The sequence below is a fragment of the Chlorocebus sabaeus genome, chromosome 14, assembly GCF_047675955.1.
Source record: "Chlorocebus sabaeus isolate Y175 chromosome 14, mChlSab1.0.hap1, whole genome shotgun sequence".
NCBI lineage: Eukaryota > Metazoa > Chordata > Mammalia > Primates > Cercopithecidae > Chlorocebus > Chlorocebus sabaeus.
The window spans coordinates 75,501,215-75,524,505 of NC_132917.1; the positions used below are offsets into that span (position 1 = coordinate 75,501,215).

A 23,291-nucleotide genomic window follows, 5' to 3' on the forward strand; every position below is an offset into this window, starting at 1 on the left:
AAGACTCAGTTCAAATGTCAACTACTCTGTGAACTTTTCTGATGTCCCTAAGTGAAGTTATGATCCTCTGGGACCTTTGTACATTGCACTTACACATGTATTTACGGATTTGTTTCTACAGCCGACTGCTCCTAAGGACCTATGAATAAGGTCCTTGAGGGAATGCCTGCATATTTACCCTATATATCCTTCATGCCTGCAAAGCACACGGCACAATGTAGGCACTCAGAAAATTGGACAAGGGTGGAGAAAGGAGGAAGATAGGCAAGAAGCATCCAAGGTATGTTGATTTCAAGGTCATACCACTGCAACTCTTGAAAGTATTTATGTTTATGTTGGAACTCAGAGAACTTTTCAAAGTTATATTAAGATGTAATCACACCACACTTTTGTGAATATAAATTTCATCTTCAATGTGAATATTCTATGGTTTCTTTCAAGGTTATATTGCATTTCACAATCTACCCGCATGGCATGATGAACTCGTCATCAGGGAGATGACATTTCCCTAGCATTTTCCTATCTCCACCTGCTCCTAGAGGCCACTTCAGCAAGCTCTGAGACTTCACTGCACACAACCAATTTCTACCTTGCCAGGCTCCAGAAGGTACTTCTGCTTATCTTTTTTTCTTGCAAAACACCCAGATTAGCTTTCAAAATTGCAGCTAAATCTAAAGCAAATAGCTTATAAGAAAGGCAGAGGTGGGTCACAAATAATTATACTGATTTGTCCCCAGCTGCCTCTACTCGCCACATTCTCCAGTGCAGCTTGGCATAGCTTCAGAGTTGTTCATTCTCTGGCCTAAATGTCCACCAGTAGGGCCTCAGCCAAATTAAGTATGGTGCAACCACATGATTGAACACTAGGCAGATATTAACAATGGTGTCGAAGGTGCATGGTTACTGACACAGGAGAATGTTCGTGATAGCCTCCTAAGTTACATACACATGACTTTTTACTTTATTTATTTGAGACAAGATCTTCCCCTGTCACTCAGAATGGAGTTCAGTGGTACTATGATGGCTCACTGCAGCCTCAACCACCTGGACTTAAGCAATCCTCCCACCTCAGCCTCTTGAGTAGCTGGGACAGGTGTGCATGCCATCACACTGGGCTAATTTTTGTATTCTTTTTGTAGAGACAGGGTTTTGCCATGTTGGCCCGGCTGGTCTCAAACTCCTGAGCTCCAGAGATCCTCTTGCCTCGGCCTCCTAAAGTGCTGGGATTACAGTATGAGCCACCACATCCGGCCACACATGACTTTCTGTGCAGAAAAAAAGGCTAAAATATGTACACCAAAATGTTTGTTTTTCTTTATTCTGTACTTTTCAAAATTTTTAATAAGCAAATTATATGTCAAAAGTAGTAATTTAAGATTAAATATATATTTTTTAGTTAGTGAGTCATGGGTCACCTTTACATATATTACAATTTGAGTCTGGAGGCCTAAATTCCTTACTTTTATCACCTGTCAAAATGGCTCTTCTATTTCAAAACTTAGTACAATTGCTCCACTTCTCAGGACCTTTTTTTCCCAAGTAAAATGTTATTTGCAAGCACTCCCCCAGCCCACTGACAGCTCCTACACTCCAGCAACCACTATAGGGTATTGTGATGGTTTCCTTATAGCACACTCGGTGCATTTTTGAGGGAGTTATTCAGTTCTTTGTCCCCAGGTCTACTTGACACATTGAATAAATGAATGACCCAACACTCTGATGTGTGGCATTGGACACATCATCACCCCTCTATAAATCTCACTCCTTCATCATTAAAAAGGGCATAAATGTGCCCATTCCAGGAGTAGCTGTAAGGATTAACCAAATTTTTTGTGCAGTGAAGAACACTGTGAAGACACAGTGGTCCTCATAGGAAGGGCAGATGTGAACATCAAGCCTGGAGTCCACACCACAGGTTTCTTCTTCCTGCCCCTGCTCTGGGCTATATGCTAATAAGACAGAAAGTTCACTTTAAAAATGACTTTGCACAAGCAGTAAAGAGGACTTGTGTGTATGTGTTTTTATCTTGTGTTAAATAAGATTATGAGTTGGGCGCAGTGGCTCATGTCTGTAATCCTAGCACTTTGGGAGGCTTGAGCCCAGGAGTTAAAGACCAACCTGGGCAACATTATGAGACCTTGTCTCCATAAAAACTAAAAATAAATTGTCAGCTGTGGTGGCACGTGCTGGCAGTCCCAGCTCCTCAGGATGCTGAGGTGGGAGGATCACTTGAGCCAGGGAGCTTGAGGCTGTTGTGAATTATCCAGCCTAGGTGACAGAGGGAGACCATGTCAAAAAAAAAAAACAAAAAAACTATAGTTATCCTTAAGCCACCAGCCCTCCTGAGAGATCCCTACTGGAGGCAGCCTAAAGGGTCAAACCTTGGCCTTTCTGAGGCCCCACAAGGTTTGGAGAACTGGGTTTTCCCAAATACTGCAGGGTGCTGTTTTGAGCAACAGAACTGTTTTAATTATTTTGAATGGAAAACTTTCTAAACTGTGTAAATTTACATAGCACTGTAAATGAGTTTTCTAACTATCTTGTGTCAGGTTAGGCTCACTATGTTTTATCTGTTTAGATATTAATTTCATATACAAATCATAATATTAACTAATATTTACTTTGGCTTTTGTATGTTTCAGACACCATTCTGAATATTGTATTACATTGGCTTATTAAGTCTTCATAACATTTATAGAAAATAGGTGCTATTGTTACCCCTGTTTTCCCAATGAGGACAAAGGTCCAGAGAAGTTAAATGAGGTGCTCAAGGCTACAAATCATAACACATAAACCCTTGCACCATGGCTCTGGAGCCCACATGCTCACACTACACTTCAGCTGTCCAATCAGCATTATGCAAAGAAAAGTACAGGATGGAGTGAAATCTGGGTGTGGACAGTGCATTCATTTCTTAGAAATGAAGTTACCATTTTGTAATGAGCATACACACACACACACACACACACACACACACACACACACACGAACATAATGAAAAACAGGGAGAACCCTGGATCCACCAACCAGTGTAAAAGTTCTCATTTACTCACAACATCCAGTAGGATAATAATGGAGCAATTATGCTGATCAGTAAAGCCATCAGTTGATGTCTTGATGATGTTGAAGTAAATATGGCAAGAATACTGTTGGGGAAAATGTCTAAAGTGTCTGTTTTAGTCCATTTTTTGTTGTTATAACAGAATAACACAGACTGGGTAACTTACAAAGAAGAGAAATTTATTTCTTACAGTTTTGGAGGCTGGGAAGTCCAAGAGCATGGCACTGGCATCTGGCAATGGCCTTTTTACTACATCAAAACATGGTGAAGGGCATTGCATAGTGAAAGAGCAAGAGCATATCTGCTCAGGTCTCTCTTCCCCTTCCTATAAAGCCACCAGTCCCATGATGGGGGCCCCACCCTGATGATCTTATCTAATCCTAACTACCTCTCAAAGGCCTCACCTGCAAATGCCATTAAAACATAAATTTGGGGACTGAGTTTCCAACACATAAAATTTGAGGAACACATTCAAACCATAATAGTGTTTATTAAGAGTTTTGCCAAACTACACTAAATAAGGATTATGAGCCTCACCTTCCCCTGCTCTCTGAGTCGGGGGATCATCAGTGAGGGGTCTTGCCCTACCCCCACATGCACACCTATGATCATCCTTAAAATGCCCTAAAGTTCTGTCTGATTCCTTATCTTCCTATACAGGCTGAGAATTCTTTCACAGAGTTTGCATGAAGCATTTTCTGCTAGGCTGCTGTTGCTTCAAAATGCTGTCAAATGTGAATGAGGATTTTCAAAACTAATAGAAATATCTGCAAACCAATATACACAGCACAGTGATCACTCTTCACCCTGTGCTCCAGACTCCTCACTGTTCCTCAAGGGGCCCTGCATTTGCTTTTGCTCATTCATTCATTCCATGAATGTTTATTGAGTCACTACTGTATACCAGACCTTCAGCCCTCAAGGGTCTGAGGCCTAATGGAAGAGACCAGCATCAGAATGTGATGAAGTTTATAATTGTACATATACAAACTGTAAAATGTTCTGTGAATGAAGATCACAGGCAGCTGAGGGAAAGACTTGCAGGAAAACAGTCTGATGAGAAGGGTAAGACCTCAAGAATTAGGAATGAGATGGGGGAAAGGGTGGAAGTTATTGCAGATGGAAAGAACAGCCAATAAAAAGACCCAACACATTTCTCCATCAGAAGACCAACAACATGGTTACTGAAAATGGGAGAACTTGTCAAGAGATGCGTCTGAAACAACAGGCAGGAAAGGGCACTAGATTGGGGAGGGTGTAGGGCCATGAACAGACATGGGATTGTCTCCCAACTGCAATGAGAAGACAGTGAGAGAATTTGAGCAAGGAAGTAACATAAAAAAACATCAACCTTGCCCTCAAGGAATTCACAATGGTATAATTAGATTAGAAGCTCCAAAAATGTTAATTTAGCCTTGGATAAAATGATGAGAACACAAAAAGAGATCATACTATTATTTTTAAAGAGGACGTGGGAAGATATAATCATGTTAACCCTAAATACTCGGAGAATTCCATGTCTGTTCTGGCTATTTCCCTTCTCAGTGAAGATGAGAAAAGAGCAGGTAAGGAAATATTTATGTTTGGGGGGCTACAGGAGCAGAATGAACAGAATAATTGCTCAAATCAGGGAAAAGTCTTCCTTAAGTTTAAGTGGATACAGGCTGTTTCTTATTACAGGTTGAGTATTTCTTATCTGAAATTTCTGGGACAGAAATGTTTCAGATTTGGGTTTTTCAGATTTTGAAGTATTTACATTTACTGAATGAGATATGTGGGGATAAGACCCAAGTCTAAATGCAAAATTCATTTACGTTTCATATACATCTTGTACACCTAGCCTGAAGTTAATTTGATACAATATTTTAGTAATTTTGTGCATGAAACCAAGTGTTGACTGTGTTTTGACTGGGGCCCACTACCTGAGATGGGCTGTGAAATTTTCCACTTGTGTATGTCAGTGCTCAAAGAATTTAGGCTTTTGGATTTTCAGATTAGAGATGCTCAACATTTATGATAAATAACAATTTCTTCAGTGTTTACTGGCAAAGATAAGAAGCTTCATGAGATATTCCTAATTTACTCTTAATTTATTTTTTACAACAGTGTGTTTGGTATTTGACATTATCTTCCTTCTCTTAGCCCATGGGTTGGCAATCTATAGCCCGTGAGCCAAACCCAGCCCATCACCCATTTGTACAGGTTAACCTCATCTTTTCTATATTCTGAGGCTTTGACATCAGAGCCTTGGTGACACTGGAGACTGCCTCTCCTAGGATTAGCCAATTCCTAAAGATAAACTCACCCATGAATGTGATTTTCAAATACAAACCAACCAAATCCAGAGCCCACAACCCAAATCACCCCCTTTATTGAGCTTTCATACTCCAGGCATTTATCCACCTGCCCTAATCACCCCAGCACCAGGTATCAGACAACCAGGCATAGCTTTTATCCCCAGAGCCCACTGTAATTATTCAAACTAGCCAAGCTTAAACCTGCGTATCTAGCTTACCCCGTTCCTTTCCACAAAAATCACAATAGAGGCTCTAGCAATCTTTCCCTCTCCCTTTGCCTCCTGACCAACTGCAGTGCTTCCAACACACAGGTCCTCTGTGGGCCCCCAAGGTGTGACATGCCTCCTCCTCTTGGGAGGTGTGAGTAACAAGTAACAAATTATGTTTTCTTTCTTCTTTTTTGTTTGGTTGTTTTGAGACAGTCTCACTCTGTTGCCCAGGCTGGAGTGCAGTGATGCGATCTTGGCGCACTGCAACCTCCATCTCCCAGGTTCAAGTGATTCTCTTAGTTCAGCCTCTTGAGTAACTGGGACTAGAGGTGTGCACCACCACACCCAGATACTTTTGTATTTTTAGTAGAGACAGGGTTTCACCATGTTGGCCAGGCTGATTTGAAACTCCTGACCCCAAATGATCCATCCACCTTGGCCTCCCAAAGGGCTGGGATTACTGGGATGAGCCACTGCACCTGGTCAACAAACTGTTTTTGAAGGCAAATCATCTCTCAATCTGTTGGCCTTACTGGAGCTCAAATTGTCTATTAATACACTATCTTTCAAAACACCATGAGCTAAGAATGGCTTTTACATTCATACATCGTTGAAACATATCAAAAGACTGTTTCCCAACACATGAAAATCATTAAAATTCAAATTTTATTGGAACCCAGCCATACTCATCCCATTACACATCATCTGTGGCTGCTTTTGTGCTATAATGGTAGAGTTACAGAATCGTGACAGGAAACTTATAGTCTATAAAACCTAAAACATTTACTATCTTTACAGAAATAGTTTGCTGACTTCTGCCTTAATGTATAGACATGTTTGCTATTTTATTAGTTTGTTCAAGCTATAAACTTGTGTAACCCATTGCTTCCTATGTATAGTATAGATCTATTTATAATCTGAAAACTTCAGAATCTCTAGGTCTAGCTTTCTTCCTATAGTCTATCCCAAATTACTGAGCCTCCAGTATTTATTGATTTTTTTTAATGATCCTTTGTAAAAATATTTTACATTGTGACTCAAGACACTCACATAAATAATAGAAACAAATTTCATGAAGTATTACTCATTCTTAATGTGTGAATCACTTTGAGGGTTTCCTTTCTCTTCTACTCCAGTATTTTAAAATACCAGTCAAAAATCTACCAATTTCACACTCCACTTATGGGTCAATGCACACATGTTAATAAACACTATGAGGTCAGGAGCAAGATGGCCGAATAGGAACAGCTCCAGCCTCCAGCTCCCAGCGTCAGCGACACAGAAGACGGGTGATTTCTGCATTTTCAACTGAGGTACCGGGTTCATCTCACTGGGGAGTGCCAGACAATTGGTGCTGGTCAGCTGCTGCAGCCTGACCAGCAACCAGGGAGAGCTGAAGCAGGGCAAGGCATCGCCTCACCTGGGAAGTGCAAGGGGGAAGGGAATCCCTTTCCCTAGCCAGGGGAAACTGTGACACACAACACCTGGAAAATCAGGTAACTCCCACCGCAATACTGCGCTTTACCAAGGGTCTTATCAAATGGCACACCAGAACATTATATCCCATACCTGGCCCAGAGGGTCCCACGCCCACAGAGCCTCCCTCATTGCTAGCACAGCAGTCTGAGATCTAACTGTAAGGTGGCAGCGAGGCTAGGGGAGGGGCACACACCATTGCTGAGGCTTAAGTGGGTAAACAAAGCCTCTGGGAAGCTCGAACTGGGTGGAGCCCACCACAGCTAAAGGAGGCCTGCCTGTCTCTGTAGAATCCACCTCTGGGTGGAGTCTGACAGCTGTCTGACAGCTTTGAAGAGAGCAGTGGATCTCCGAGCACAGGGGTTGAGATCTGAGAACAGACAGACTGCCTACTCAAGTGGATCCCTGACCCCTGAGTAGCCTAACTGGGAGACATCCCCCTCTAGGCACAGACCGACACCTCACACCTCACACAGCGGAGTACACCCCTGAGATGAAGCTTCCAGAGCAAGAATCAGACAGGTACACTCACTGTTCAGCAATATTCTATCTTCTGCAGCCTCTGTTGCTGATACCCAGGCAAACAGGGTCTGGAGTGGACCTCAAGCAATCTCCAACAGACCTACAGCTGAGGGTCCTGACTGTCAGAAGGAAAACTAACAAACAGAAAGGACACCCACACCAAAACTCCATCAGTACGTCACCATCATCAAAGATCAAACGCAGATAAAACCATAAAGATGGGGAAAAAGCAGGGCAGAAAAGCTGGAAATACAAACAATCAGAGAGCATCTCCCCCTCCAAAGGAACATTGCTTATCGCCAGCAACGGATCAAAGCTGGATGGAGAATGACTTTGACGAGTTGAGAGGTGAAGGCTTCAGTCGATCAAACTTCTCAGAGCTAAAGGAGGAACTACGTACCCAGTGCAAATAAACTAAAAATCTTGAAAAACGAATGGAAGAATGGATAACTAGAATAATCAATGCAGAGAAGGCCATAAACGAACAGACAGAGATAAAAACCATGACACAAGAAATACATGACAAATGCACAAGCTTCAGTAATTGACTCGATCAACTGGAAGAAAGAGTCTCAAGGATTGAAGATTAAATGAATGAAATGAAGCGAGAAGAGAAGTCTAGAGAAAAAAAGGAAAAAAAAAATGAACAAAGCCTCGAAGAAATATGAGATTATGTGAAAAGACCAAATCTAAATCTGATTGGTGTGCCTGAAAGTGAGGCGGAAAATGGAACCAAGTTGGAAAACACGCTTCAGGATATCATCCAGGAGAACTTCCCCAACCTAGTAAGGCAGGCCAACATTCAAATTCAGGAAATACAAAGACACCACAAAGATACTCCTCGAGAAGAGCAACTCCAAGACACATAATTGTCAGATTCACCAAAGTTGAAATGAAGGAAAAAATGTTAAGGGCAGCCAGAGAGAAAGGTCGGGTCACCCACAAAGGGAAGCCCATCAGACTAACAGCAGATCTCTTGGCAGAAACTCTACAAGCCAGAAGAGAGTGGGGGCCAATATTCAACATTCTTAAAGAAAAGCATTTTCAACCCAGAATTTCATATCCAGCCAAACTAAGTTTCATCAGTGAAGGAGGAATAAAATCCTTTACAGACAAGCAAATGCTGAGAGATTTTATCACCACCAGGCCTGCCCTACAAGAGATCATGAAGGAAGCACTAAACATGGAAAGGAAAAACAAGTACCAGCCATTGCAAAAACATGCCAAAATGTAAAGACCATCGATGCTAGGAAGAAACTGCAGCAACTAACAAGCAAAATAACCAGCTAATATCACAATGACAGGATCAAGTTCACACATTACAATATTAACCTTAAATGTAAATGATCTAAATGGTCCAATTAAAAGACACAGACTGGCAAATTGGATAGAGTCAAGACCCATCAGTTTGCTGTATTCAGGAGACCCATCTCACATGCAGAGACACACACAGGCTCAAAATAAAGGGATGGAGGAAGATCTACTAAGCAAATGGAGAACAAAAAAAAGCAGGGGTTGCAATCCTAGTCTCTAATAAAACAGACTTTAAACCATCAAAGATCAAAAGAGAAAAAGAAGGCTATTACATAATGGTAAAGGGGTCAATTTAACAGGAAGAGCTAACTATCCTAATATGTGCCCAATACATGAGCACCCAGATTCATAAAGGAAGTCCTTAGAGACTTACAGAGAGACTTAGACTCCCATATAATAATAATGGGAGACTTCAACACCCCACTGTCAACATTAGACAGATCAATGAGACAGAAAGTTAGCAAGCATATCCAGGAATTGAACTCAACTCTGCACCAAGCAGACCTAATAGACATCTACAGAACTCTCCACCCAAAATCAACAGAATATACATTGTTCTCAGCACCACATCACACTTATTCCAAAATTGACCACATAGTTGGAAGTAAAGCACTCCTCAGCAAATGTACAAGAACAGAAATTATAACAAACTATCTCTCAGACCACAGTGCAATCAAACTAGAACTCAAGACTAAGAAACTCAATCAAAACCGCTCAACTACATGGAAACTGAATAACCTGCTCCTGAATGACTACTGGGTATGTAACAAAATGAAGGCAGAAATAAAGATGTTCTTTGAAACCAATAAGAACAGAGATACAACATACCAGAATCTCTGGGACACATTTAAAGCAGTGTGTAGAGGGAAATTTATAGCACTAAATGCCCACAAGAGAAAGCTGGAAAGATCTAAAATTGACACTCTAACATCACAATTAAAAGAACTAGAGAAGCAAGAGCAAACACATTCAAAAACTAGCAGAAGGCAAGAAGTAATTAAGATCAGAGCAGAACTGAAGGAGATAGAGACACAGAAAACCCTCCAAAAAAACAGTGAATCCAGGAGCTGGTTTTTTGAAAAGATCAACAAAATTGATAGACCGCTAGCAAGACTAATAAAGAAAAAAAGAGCAAGGAATCAACTAGAAGCAATAAAAAGTGATAAAGGGGATATCACCACCAACCCCACAGAAATACAAACTACCATCAGAGAATACTATAAACAACTCTATGCAAATAAACTAGAAAACCTAGAACAAATGGATAATTTCCTGGACACTTACACTCTCCCAAGACTAAACCAGGAAGAAGTTGAATCCCTGAATAGACCAATAGCAGCCTCTGAAATTGAAGCAATAATTAATAGCCTACCCACCAAAAAAAGTCCAGGACCAGACGGATTCACAGCCCAATTCTATTGGAGGTACAAGGAGGAGCTGGTACCATTCCTTCTGAAATTATTCCAATCAATAGAAAAAGAGGGAATCCTCCCTAACTCGTTTTATGAGGCCAACATCATCCTGATACCAAAGCCTGGCAGAGACACAACAAAAAAAAGAGAATTTTAGACCAATATCCCCGATGAACATTGATGCAAAAATCCTCAATAAAATACTGGTAAACCGAATCCGGCAGCACATCAAAAAGCTTATCCACCATGTTCAAGTGGGCTTCATCCCTGGGATGCAAGGCTGGATCAACATACGCAAATCAATAAACATAATCCAGCATATAAACAGAACGAAAGACAAAAACCACATGATTATCTCAATAGATGCAGAAAAGGTGTTTGACAAAATTCAACAGCACTTCATGCTAAAAACTCTCAATAAATTCGGTATTGATGGAATGTATCTCAAAATAATAAGAGCTATTTATGACAAACCCACAGCCAATATCATACTGAATGGGCAAAAACTGGAAGCATTCCCTTTGAAAACTGGCACAAGACAGGGATGCCCTCTTTCACCACTCCTATCAACATAGTGTTGGAAGCTCTGGCCCGGGCAATCAGGCAAGAGAAAGAAATAAAGGGTATTCAGTTAGGAAAAGAAGAAGTCAAATTGTCCCTGTTTGCAGATGACATGATTGTATATTTAGAAAACCCCATCATCTCAGCCCAAAAATCTCCTTAAGCTGATAAGCAACTTCAGCAAAGTCTCAGGATACAAATTTAATGTGCAAATATCACAAGCATTCTTATACACCAGTAACAGATAAATAGAGAGCCAAATCATGAATGAACTTCCATTCACAATTGCTTCAAAGAGAATAAAATACCTAGGAATCCAACTTACAAGGGATGTAAAGGACCTCTTCAAGGAGAACTACAAACCACTGCTCAGTGAAATAAAAGAGGACACAAACAAATGGAAGAACATACCATGCTCATGGATAGGAAGAATCAATATCGTGAAAATGGCCATACTGCCCAAGGTAATTTATAGATTCAATGCCATCCCCATTAAGCTACCAATGACTTTCTTCACAGAATTGGAAAAAAACTGCTTTAAAGTTCATATGGAACCAAAAAAGACCCCGCATTGCCAAGACAATCCTAAGGCAAAAGAACAAAGCTGGAGGCATCACGCTACCTGACTTCAAACTATACTACAAGGCTACAGTAACCAAAACAGCATGGTACTGGTACCAAAACAGACATATAGACCAATGGAACAGAACAGAGCTCTCAGAAATAATACCACACATCTACAGCCATCTGATCTTTGACAAGCCTGACAAAAACAAGAAATGGGGAAAGGATTCCCTATTTAATAAATGGTGCTGGGAAAATTCGCTAGCCATAAGTAGAAAGCTGAAACTGGATCCTCTCTTTACTCCTTATACGAAAATTAATTCAAGATGGATTAGAGACTTAAATGTTAGACCTAAAACCATAAAAACCCTAGAAGAAAAACTAGGTAACACCATTCAGGATGTAGGTATGGGCAAGGACTTCATGTCTAAAACACCAAAAGCAATGGCAACAAAAGCCAAAATTGACAAATGGGATCTAGTTAAACTAATGAGCTTCTGCACAGCAAAAGAAACTACCATCAGAGTGAATAGGCAACCTACAGAATGGGAGAAAATTTTTGCAATCTACTCATCTGACAAAGAGCTAATATCCAGAACCTACAAAGAACTCAAACAAATTTACAAGAAAAAAACAAACAACCCCATCAAAAAGTGGGCAAAGGATATGAACAGACATTTCTCAAAAGAAGACATGCATACAGCCAACAGGCACATGAAAAAATGCTCGTCATCACTGGCCATCAGAGAAATGCAAATCAAAACCACAATGAGATACCATCTCACACCAGTTAGAATGGCAATCATTAAACAGTCAGGAAACAACAGGTGCTAGAGAGGATGTGGAGAAATAGGAACACTTTTACACTGCTGGTGGGATTGTAAACTGGTTCAACCATTGTGGAAAACAGTATGGCGATTCCTCAAGGACCTAGAACTAGAAGTACCATATGACCCAGCCATCCCGTTACTGGGTATATACCCAAAGGATTATAAATCATGCTGCTATAAAGACACATGCACACATATGTTCATTGCAGCACTATTCACAATAGCAAAGACTTGGAATCAACCCAAATGTCCATCAGTGACAGACTGGATTAAGAAAATGTGGCACATATACACCATGGAATACTATGCAGCCATAAAAAAGGATGAGTTCGTGTCCTTTGTAGGGACATGGATGCAGCTGGAAACTATCATTCTTAGCAAGCTATCGCAAGAACAGAAAACCAAACACTGCATGTTCTCACTCATAGGTGGGAATTGATCAGTTAGATCACTTGGACTCTGGAAGGGGAACATCACACACCGGGGCCTATTATGGGGAGGGGGGCAGGGGGAAGGATGGCATTGGGAGTTATACCTCATGTAAATGACGAGTTGATGGGTCCTGACGAGTTTCTGGGTGCAGCACACCAACATAGCACAAGTATACAAATGTAACAAACCTGCACACTGTGCACATGTACCCTAGAACTTAAAGTATAATAAAAAATAAATAAATAAATAAACATCATGAAATCTAACAGATGCAAATCTAAACAACACAAAATGCTTCTCTTCTATACTGTCTACCAAGGAAGACAAGTATAGAAACAGCAATAAAGTTTAAATGATACGAGTTTAAAAGAAGTCTTTAGAAGCAAAGAGGGAAATAGCTAATTTTTTTTTGTTGTTGGCATTGTTGGGTAGTTTCATCAAGAAAGTGAGATTTGAACTGAATCTTGAAAGATGGTCAGGAAATCCTGGTAGAGAAGAAAAAGTGAGGGGAGGGCACAACTCACCCATGTGAGAATGACATGCTCTGTAACAGAAACTCCACAGGTTAAGGACAAGGTCTTAAGAAATTTTTTATTTCTAGTCCCTAGTGTAAAGTTTTACACAAAGTAGTTGCTCGGTAATTGTTTGTTATGCGTCCACTGAGTCATTGCTCCTAGGACCTATTTGAGCTCAACTCTACCCACCTCTAAATATGTAAATTTGGGTGCTTATATCCTATTTTTTCCCACCACTTTTCACTCCTATTGGGTCATTTTAATTAATGCAACTGACTTTTGTTGAAGGTACACTATGGTTAATGTTTGAAACTAAGATTCCAAATTTGTTTCTACTGCTCTGTCTGCCATGTTTGGTTCTTAAGAAATTCATCAGAAGGGACCCACCACACTAACTCACACTGCATTGCTGGTAGAATTCCACTGCAAATCTCTTTGATTGGTCTGTCAGCATCACGGATCTTCCGTACCTGAGCTTAAGATCTGGAGAGGCCAGGCCAGGGCTGCCTGCTCTACACTTCCTTTCTCTGAGTGCACCTGGGACCGCTCAGCTGTCCCTCTTACTACAGAGAAGCCATGAAGAAGCAAATGGATTTCTGCCTCTTTACACTCACATTCCAAAGGTTCTGCTCCTACATGATGCCATGTGAAGTCCAGTGCCCCTCCAAGACTCCCGAGGTTCTTCATGGTCTCTTTGGCTCTGAGTCTTAGCTTTTCATGAACTCATGATATCACCTGTGTTTGTTTCCTGTGATGGGTTGTCTCTTTTCTTCACCCCATTTCCAGGATTCGTCATTCACCCCAACCCAAGCCAATCCACAAGGCTTTTCTCCAGAATTTGGGATAATGGAGAAGATGTATGTCACCATAAGTCTAGCTGTTCTCTTCCTCCTAAATATTCTCTGTTTCTCTGTTTTCTGGGTCAGGCGTGCATCTCTCCTCTAGTATGCCTTAAGAAAACAATAGCTTGCTTTATTAAGCAGAAAATAGTAGAGTTCGCCTTCCTTGTAGTTCTGGGCCTCTGCCTTTCCTAGACTCATCCATTCTGGACAAAATAAATTTCAGCGGTGTACTAAGGGGGTGATGGAGGATGGGAGTGGTCCGCCCTGGGTGCAATAAGGGAGTGCCTGGGTGTAAATAATGTAAAAGCAATAATAAACTCAACTGAATATTCATCTGCTTTCTATTATCACCATGTACCAGCAGTTCTAAACAGTCTCAGCAATAAAATACTCCTCCCCACTGGAACCACTCCCACTGGTACCCTTGCCCAGTAGGACCCACTCCCACTGGTACCCTTGCCCACCCTGCTCCACCTTGGTAAGCACTGCTCCAGTTACGAACACAAAACATGCAGGCAGGCACCTTGAAATGTCCATTGTTCTCATCCTCTCCACCAGGGAGATTTTGTTTTCCAAAGATAGAAAACTTCTTCCTTCCTGAAATTCTTTTTTCCACTGGCTTCTATGCCACTACTCTCTCCTGGGGTTTCTCCACTGCTTCTACTTGTATTTCCTTAGTCTCCTTCCAAAGTTCCCCCTTCCGTGTGACAGACTCCTTCCCTGAACTAGTCAGGAAGTAGGCATGGTTAGTTGATTCTAAGGAGGTACTTACATGAGCAACCTTTGCCCAAACTTTGCCATGCAAATGGAGCTGAAGGAAAATAGAAAAGCATCATGTTCTGGAGAGGGTTCCAAGGCATAGCAAGAGAAGTGTTTCCAAAGTGGGGACTTGAATTGAGCAAGAGGAGACAGAGTGAGGGAGGTAAGGCTAGTCATCTGCTATGTGATGAAGGCAGCTCTCCTGAGGTCTGCTGCAGAAACATTCTGTGCTAGATTCATGTGTAGGATTTCAGGAATGAGACAAAGGATAGAGCCAAATATTCTTTGGCAGAATTACATTACTCCACAGCTCAGCAGAAGGTTTGAATCTAGATAACTGAGGTGATGGTGGGAGTTTCTAGGATGGAAAGGCAAAGATCTAGGAAAAACACCGGGAGTAGGTGACCAACCACAGTAGCCTGTGTGCTCCTCCCCTCATGCATCTCCCAAATGAGAGCTGCTTGTCAATAGTGCTCTATCTCACACATGGCCAGCTAGGGTGAAGCGAAAAGCAGTCCACAAGATGCCTAATGGCCCAATATGTATCAAGGTCTTTATCTAGACGTAAGTGTCTAAAGAGTATCTCAGCACTGTGGACACGGCCAGAGGGCAGGGTGCAACTTCAACACCTTGGAGAGTGGCCAGAGGTGTTGCTGATATCTGGGAGGGAAGAGAAACAAGGAAATGCAGCCTCTTCTATCACATGCACTTGTAAGGCAGAAAAAGTCTAAACACCCACACTATGGGCACTAGCAAAGAAAGGAGTCATGCTCTCAGATCTAGAGGAAGAACTCTCTGATCTTTCACTACCTTCCATGAGGTTTATCATTCGGAGACACAAAGCATCAGTCACTCTGACCCCACATGCAGCAGGCACCTGAGGCCTTCCTGAAGTGGGTCCTCAGCACCCACTTTATTCCACTTCACTTCCACTGTGGGAGGCTGAATTCCATGCAGTATCTAGCGACATCCACATATCCGTGCCCCCCTTCTCTGCTTTCCCATTCACATCTCCATTCACCAAAGGTTGGCTCTGCCTTGGCATCTGACATCACCACATGGACTGCTGTAATCAGATAGGAAGCTCTAGTCAACTGAAGCATCTCCAAGAATCCGAGGGGCTACCAGACTGCAGGAAGAAACCAACTCATCTCTTTGGGTGCCCTACCAAGACAAAGAAGAAGAACACTAAAAAAAAAATGAAAATCATATATGATGAGGGTATTTTATTTACATATTGGAAGAATTGGTGTAAAATTTTGAGAATGAGGACTCCTTAAGAAGACATAAAATCCAGAAGTCATAAATGATTAGATTGGTATGTTAGACTAGTATTTTTTAATGTTTATGATAAAAGTTACCAGAAAGAAAACACAAATGATAGCACAGACAAAATACTTTTAATACATGTGATACACAGGTTACTATACCTAATATACAAAGAATGCCTACAAATTTATTTTAAAACAGACTAATAGAAAAATGGGCAAAGGATTTGAACAGGCAATTGAAAAAATGAATAAATGCATATAACTAACAAACCTACAACAGGAAATTCAATCTCACTACTAGGGAGATGTAAATTAATACAAAAATGAAATAGTTTTTACATCTAAGATTGGCAAATATTTAAATAATTTTAATAAAAAAGATTCCTATTTTTATTGATTTAAATTGAAACATGTTTTCAGGGTGCTTGTGATAATTTGATATGTTCATATAATCAGCAGGGTAACTGGGATATCTACCACCTTCAATGGTTATCTTTTTTTCATGCTAGGAACATTCAAATTGTTCTCTTTTAGCTATTTTGAAATGTATGATAGATTAATATTAACTATATATGTCTATATATTATATTATATGTATTATATACTATGCCCAGCTAATTTTTTAATTATTATTTTTAGTAGAGACAGGGTTTCACCATGTTGGCCAGGCTGATTTCAAACTCCTGACCTCAGATGATCCACCTGCCTTGGCCTCCCAAAGTGCTGGGATTACAGGTGGGAGCCACCGCCCTCAGCCGTTACTTGGACAATTTCTAATGCAATCACAAATCCACATACCTATTGGACTAGAAATCTCATTTTGAAGATCTATTCTACAGATAGAAAAAAAGCAGTGTTTAGATGCAAAACAAACAATGACTTTAATGGCAAAAAGGAGGTAAAATTGTCAAAGGGAAATTTTCCACTTATACTTGCCCCAGGAGATGACAACATAAAATTAGGTATTTCATCCCAACTGATGGAGAAAGAACCATGAAATTGAGTGACCCTAAGAAGACAGACCTAACAGAACTACTGGAAGATCTTTGCTGACCAGTGAACAATGGAAAAGACACATGGACTCATTCAATCCTTAATTAGCATCCTAGCCTGAACTCTCCCTTTCCTAGCACTCAAACCCTCCTAACTTTTCCCCTCTGCAAAGTTCTCAGTGGATGCATTCACTGACGTGTACTCCTTGCCAGGAACTTTAATAAATGTTTTATTTTTTTTCAATGCCTTTGTGGTTTTTGTCTTATTATTTGGCCAGAAAAATGAAACCAAATGAGTTATGATTTGGACATGCTAAATTTTATTGCCCAAAGGATGTGTCCTGGAATGAGGCCAGCAGGCAGTTTCAGGTCTGTATCCAAAGCTTAGTTTAGGTATTTGGGAAGAAGTAGATCAAGAAGCCACCAAGAAGAGGTGTTAGTTGAAGCCAAAGATAGGAATACGATACTAGCTAAGTGAAATGTGTTGCTAAGAAGATAAGAAGGCTTGGGTGAAAGCACTGGAAGATTTCCTAAAAGATGCCAAGGCATAAAGGATGAGTGAATATATGATCATTTAATTGAAGTGTTCTATGTTTATTCTTTAGTTGCAGCCAACCTCCAATGCCCAGTGCCTCCTGTTGCTTGTAGTTTTAGACTGTTTTGTCTCTTTCCACATTTGTAACTTTTTCCAGACTTCATTCAGGAAACCGGGGAGCCATCTGGCCACCTCATGATGGAAAAAGCATAAATGTTCTGGGAGGTTCCCTATAAACTATCATTATTGTACAGCACTGATAAGGAAACAAGACCTGTCTCTGTTTTAAGGAGGACTCTCAGTCCTCAGATTTATGTAAAAGCAATATATCTTCATTTAGATTTAACTTAATTTCTATGTGGAGCCCCACCCTTGCCTCTTTTCCATGGGAAGAGTAGAAAGAGTAGAAATTGAATCCCAATATCTTCAGATTTACCCTGACCCCAGCCATACAGAGGCCACCTTAGTCCTTTCCAGTGAGGCAGCAGCTCTCTACTTCCTCTGTGCCTTTCTTGAGAATCAACTTTATCTTGCTGGGCGGCACAGCTCACGCCTGCAATTCCAGCACTTTGGGAAGCGGGGGTGGGCTTTTCACTTCAGCCCAGGAGCTCCAGACCAGCCTGGGTAACATGGTGAGGCTCCCACCTCCACACAAAATTGAAACATTAGCCAGGTGTGGTGGCGTGCAACTGTAGTCCCAGCTAAGATTGTGCCACTAGACTCCAGCCTGGGCAACTGAAAAAGACCCTATATCAAACAAAACAAAACAAAAAACATCTATTTCCCCTTGCTACCTGCTCACTGGCCTCAGGCCCCCTAAGACCCTCTGGAGTCCTATCATCCTTTGCTCTTCCCCACTCTCCCAAGAACTCTGCCCAGGTAGTACCATGCATGGCCTCTCTCCTCAGGACCTACCCACTGCTCTGTGCCTCTGGTGCTTGGAAATCACTAGAAGGCTATGGCCATTCCTTTCTGGGATCTTCCTAACCTTTCAGACTCCAACACCAGACTTCCTCCCAGCCCCACACCACTGAAGGGAACTCTGATTTTCGACTCAAAGGCATTCCCTCTGCTATGATGTTCAGCCTCAGAGGTATCTGAGTGTGGGCTTTAGCCAGAGGTCAGCAGATTGTCTTTTGCTGTTGTGCTCCTCCCCTAAGGCAATTGATTTAAACAGGTCCATCTTCCTTGAATGGAGGTGGTAAGGGGAAAGTTCAGAATTTTTTTAAGTGAAATACGCAAGGGAAGAAAACATCAATTAGTATCTCAAACTATTCTAATAGTTGTGTTTACTTGTATCTCCAGATCACTCTGTTGTACCCCAGACAGACTCTTATATCAACTGCCAACTCATCATGTACACTTGGATATCCAAGGGAACATGATAGGATGTAATTTTTGCCATTTTGAGCATTAAAAATTTTCAGTGGCACCGAACTCCTGACACAAAGGAGAATTAGAAATAACCTCCAATCTACACTTGAGCAAGACATACATGGTTTGTTTCTGAGGAGAAAACATCATCTTTCTAGTATCTCCTCACCACAGAGAAGAACCCTACACCAACTGGGGACCTGGGTCCTATGTGCTGAGAGCTACAGAGCAGGGAGTAATGTCCTGAAAGCATTAGGGGAGGGCTGTCAGGTGGATAGTGATGGCTTTGATTGTCAGTTGGAGGGTGCTATGCTAATTAGGAATTTTGTGACTTAAACTCAAAAAAATATTTTTTTAAAATTAAAGAAACATTTGTAGAGGCAGGTTCTTGCTATGTTGCCCAGACTGGCCTCAAACACCTGGCCTCAAGCAATTCTCCCATCTCAGCCTCCCAAAGGGCTGGGATTGCAGGTGCGAGCCACCATGCCAAGCCAAGAAATAATACTTAAGAGCCCAAGGCATTTGTTAAATTTGTAGAATGGAATTATATATATATATAATATATGTACATATAATTTGTATATAAAATATAAATTATATGCACATATATAACATTATTACATGCAGATATATACATAAGAAATATAAATATATTACATATTATATATTATATATACTAAATTTGTGGAATGTAATTATATATGCATATATGCATGTATATATGTGTATATAACATATATAATATAGATACTATATAATATATACATATACACATATGTGTATATATGTATATGTTTAGATGTACATGTGTTATATAATTTATGTAATTATATATTATATATACATACTATATTTATTATATATGTAATTATGCATTTTTAAAATATATATATTGGTTGTAGGGATGGAGGTGAGAGAAATCTGTCCATCAACAAAATAGGAATAAAATTCCTAGTGCCAACTAAGGCAGAGGGCAGATCTTTATACTTTCGGGGATCAATTCTACAGTAGGTTACTAGAGAAATGTTTCTGAACAGAGTAGGGAGAAATCTCAATGAAAAGCTGCAGTAGCCCTTCTGAGCAAGACTGGCAGGTAGGTGGTGCCACCTGGTGGTAGCCACTGCTTGCTGTCGATGACTGCTCTGCTCCTTGGGCAAGGATGAGAGAGAGAGAGAACACAAGCTGCAGGGTTCCTTTCTGATGTAATTGCTTGTATTTTGTTCTTCACTCTTAGGGATTGTTCCTTTCACTTTTCCATAAAGGAAAGGGGTAACATCTAGTATCTTCTTTATTTCAGTTTTCTTATGGCAATACTAAAGATGCATTTGGCAACAAAACTCTCAAAAAGATAAATTGAAGTTGTATCTCTTTCTTGGTTTGCTCACCCTTCACCAAACATGTCCTTTGTCAAGTAAAGCAGTTAGTTCTTTGCTTATTTTTATATAACAATATATGATACTATTTTAATTTTAAACATGTCTTCTCACTAAACATCAGTACATATGTATCTAATTAGTTTTTATCTTCTGTACAGTATCTTAAGATATGAATAAGTTATAGTATATTTATTTAGCCAGTGATGTGCCATAGTATATTTAACCATTGGTTTTCTCTCAGATTTTTCAATTCTTTGCTAGAACAAGCAGTGCTTGCAATGAACATCGTTGTATGTTTTCTGCATATCCATGAGTTTTCCTTGAAAGTAAATAAGATGTGGAATTGCTGGGTCAAAGAGTATCTATATTTTAAATTCTAAGCTACTACCAAAATTTCTTTCAATTCACCACTGAGATTTTATACCCCCTGTCAACTGTGTATGGAGTAAATATCTGGTCCCCACTTCTGTTCTTTCTCTCTGCCTCTTTCTCTCAGTCTCGCTCTTTCTCTCTTTCAACCTGGACAGAAGAAATAATATCTTATTACTGCTCTAATTTAATTCCCCTTATTACTAACTAGATTGAAATTATTATATTTCATGGCCATTCATATTATTTTCCTCTGCAAATATTAATATATATATATACAGTTCAGTACTGAATTGTGCATGTTTTTCTTTTTTGCATACAGGTCTTTGTATATTCTGGATATTAATTCTTGGTTGGACCAGCCTAGTCTTTAATTTTGTTTATGATGTGATATTCAGAAGTTATCAATATTGATATAACCAGGTTTATCAATCTCTTCTTTCATGTTTCTTTAAATTTATGTTTTAAGAAGACTTTACATACCTTTTTTCTATGACTTTATATTTATTCAACAATCAAGTATATGTTTCTATAAATGGTTCAAGGATCTACCTTAACCTTTTCCTGAGTATATAAACACTATTTGTTGAATAGTTTACCTTTCTGAACTGATTTGAATAGGCACTTTTTTCACATACTAAATTTTTAATGTATTCAAAGGTCTTGAGTTGAGAAGAAATATCTAATTTTTTACTTTTTAAATCTTTATTTTTATTTAAAAAAAAATTTCGAGACAGAGTCTCGCTCTGTCACCAAGGCTGGGATGCGGTGGTGTGATCTTGGCTCACTACAACCTCCGCCTCCCAGGTTCAAATGATTCTCATGTCTCAGCCTCCCGAGTAGCTGGGATTACAGGCATGTGCCACCACACCTGGCTAATTTTTTGTATTTTTAGTAGAAATGGGGTTTCACCATGTTGGCCAGGCTGGTCTTGAACTCCTGACCTCAAGTGATCCACCCGCCTCAGCTTCCCAAAGTGCTGGGATTACAGGTGTGAGCCACCATGCCCAGCTTAAATTTTTATTTTTTTAGAAACATGTTCTCACTCCGTTACCCAGGCTGGAGTGCAGTGGCACGATCATAGCTCACTGCAGCCTCAAACTCTTAGGCTCAAGTGATTCTCCCATCTCAGGGTCCTCATAAGCAAGGACTAAAGGCATGCACCACTACAACTGGCTATTTTTTTTTCTTTTATTTTTGTAGAGGCAGGGTCTCGCTGTATTTCCCAGGCTGGTCTCAAACTCCTGGCCTCAAAGGATCCTCCTGCCTTGGTCTCCCAAAGTGCTAGAATTACAGGCATGAGCCACTGTGCCTAGCCCTGAGAAGAGATACGTTGAAGTAGATATGCAAGTTTGGGAGAAATTGGCATTTACATGATATTTGGAGGATGTAACAAGTGAAATCAGTCTCCTAGAGGTACTGTGTAGAATTAGTAGAAAATAAAGGTGATAGAAGACACAGTTGAAGGAGGACATGGCATGGGGTAAAGATACAATGTGTGCTGCATCAAAGCTCCCTAGGGGAGCTGCATTCCTACCCTAGGAGGGTATAGAAGCCCCACCCAAAGCACAGGCTCCTGCCTTCAGATTTTGCTCAGATCACCCCAATGGCTCCAGTGGCTCTAATTTGTCCTTTCACATCCCTGAGTCCCTGACCAGAACTTAACTCCTTTCTAGCACCACTCGCCGAAGGAGAGGTTGGTTCCTACAATTAAAAGGTACTATCCACATTTCCAGCATTCAGGCCACAGATGCAAAAAAAATCATATGGGGCCAGGGCACAGTGGCTCATGCCTGTAACCTCAGCACTTTGGGAGGCCATGGTGGGTGGATTGCTTGAGGTCAGGAGTTCAAAACCAGCCTGACCAACATGGTGAAATCCCATCACTACTAAAAATACAAAAATTAGCTGGGCATGATGGCACATGCCTGTAGTCCTAGCTACTTGGGAGGCTAGGGCACAAGAATTGCTGGAACCTGGTAGGCAGAGGTTGCTCCAGGCTGGGTGACAGATTGCGCTATTGCACATTGCACTCCAGCCTCCACAGAGGGAGACTCTGTCCGAAAAAAAAAATATATATAGATAGATAGATAGATAGATAGATAGATAGATAGATAGAATGTCAGAAACATTTTGCACAAATGTACAATTGTCCTTCTGAAAATGCCAAGAACACATTATTTGAGAAACCCCAGAAGAGAGATTGCTAAGGAAGCATTTGCAAATCTACTGGGAAAATGAAGACTGAACCAGAGCAGTGGCAAAGGCTCCAGGGGAAAGAATGGGTTGAAGAATTATTTATGGGGTAGTCTCCACAGGACTTGGTCTCAGTTGGATGATCAGGGTAAGCAAGAGGGAGGAGTCAATGAAGATTCCCGAGGATATGGTATGTGCAGCTGGGTGACTGTTTCATCCAAGATAGAAATACAGAGCAGGTCTGCTTAGGTAGGAAATGTTAATTTAGTTTAGAACATTGTGAATTTGAGGTCACTGTGGGGAGACTGTATGGGGATGCCCAGCAAACCAAGAGTCTCTGCACATGTAAGAAACAGGTATGGAAAACATTCACACACGAGAGAC

The 23,291-nt window shown here is 40.6% G+C and overlaps 1 non-coding gene across 1 annotated transcript; it reads left to right on the plus strand.

Annotated features, from left to right (window-relative positions):
- Positions 1 to 19,943: 19,943 nt before the first annotated feature.
- LOC119627482 (small nucleolar RNA U3) lies at positions 19,944 to 20,157 on the plus strand. Its single transcript, XR_005243668.1, has one exon. It is a non-coding gene; the product is annotated as a small nucleolar RNA U3 (small nucleolar RNA).
- Positions 20,158 to 23,291: the final 3,134 nt, after the last annotated feature.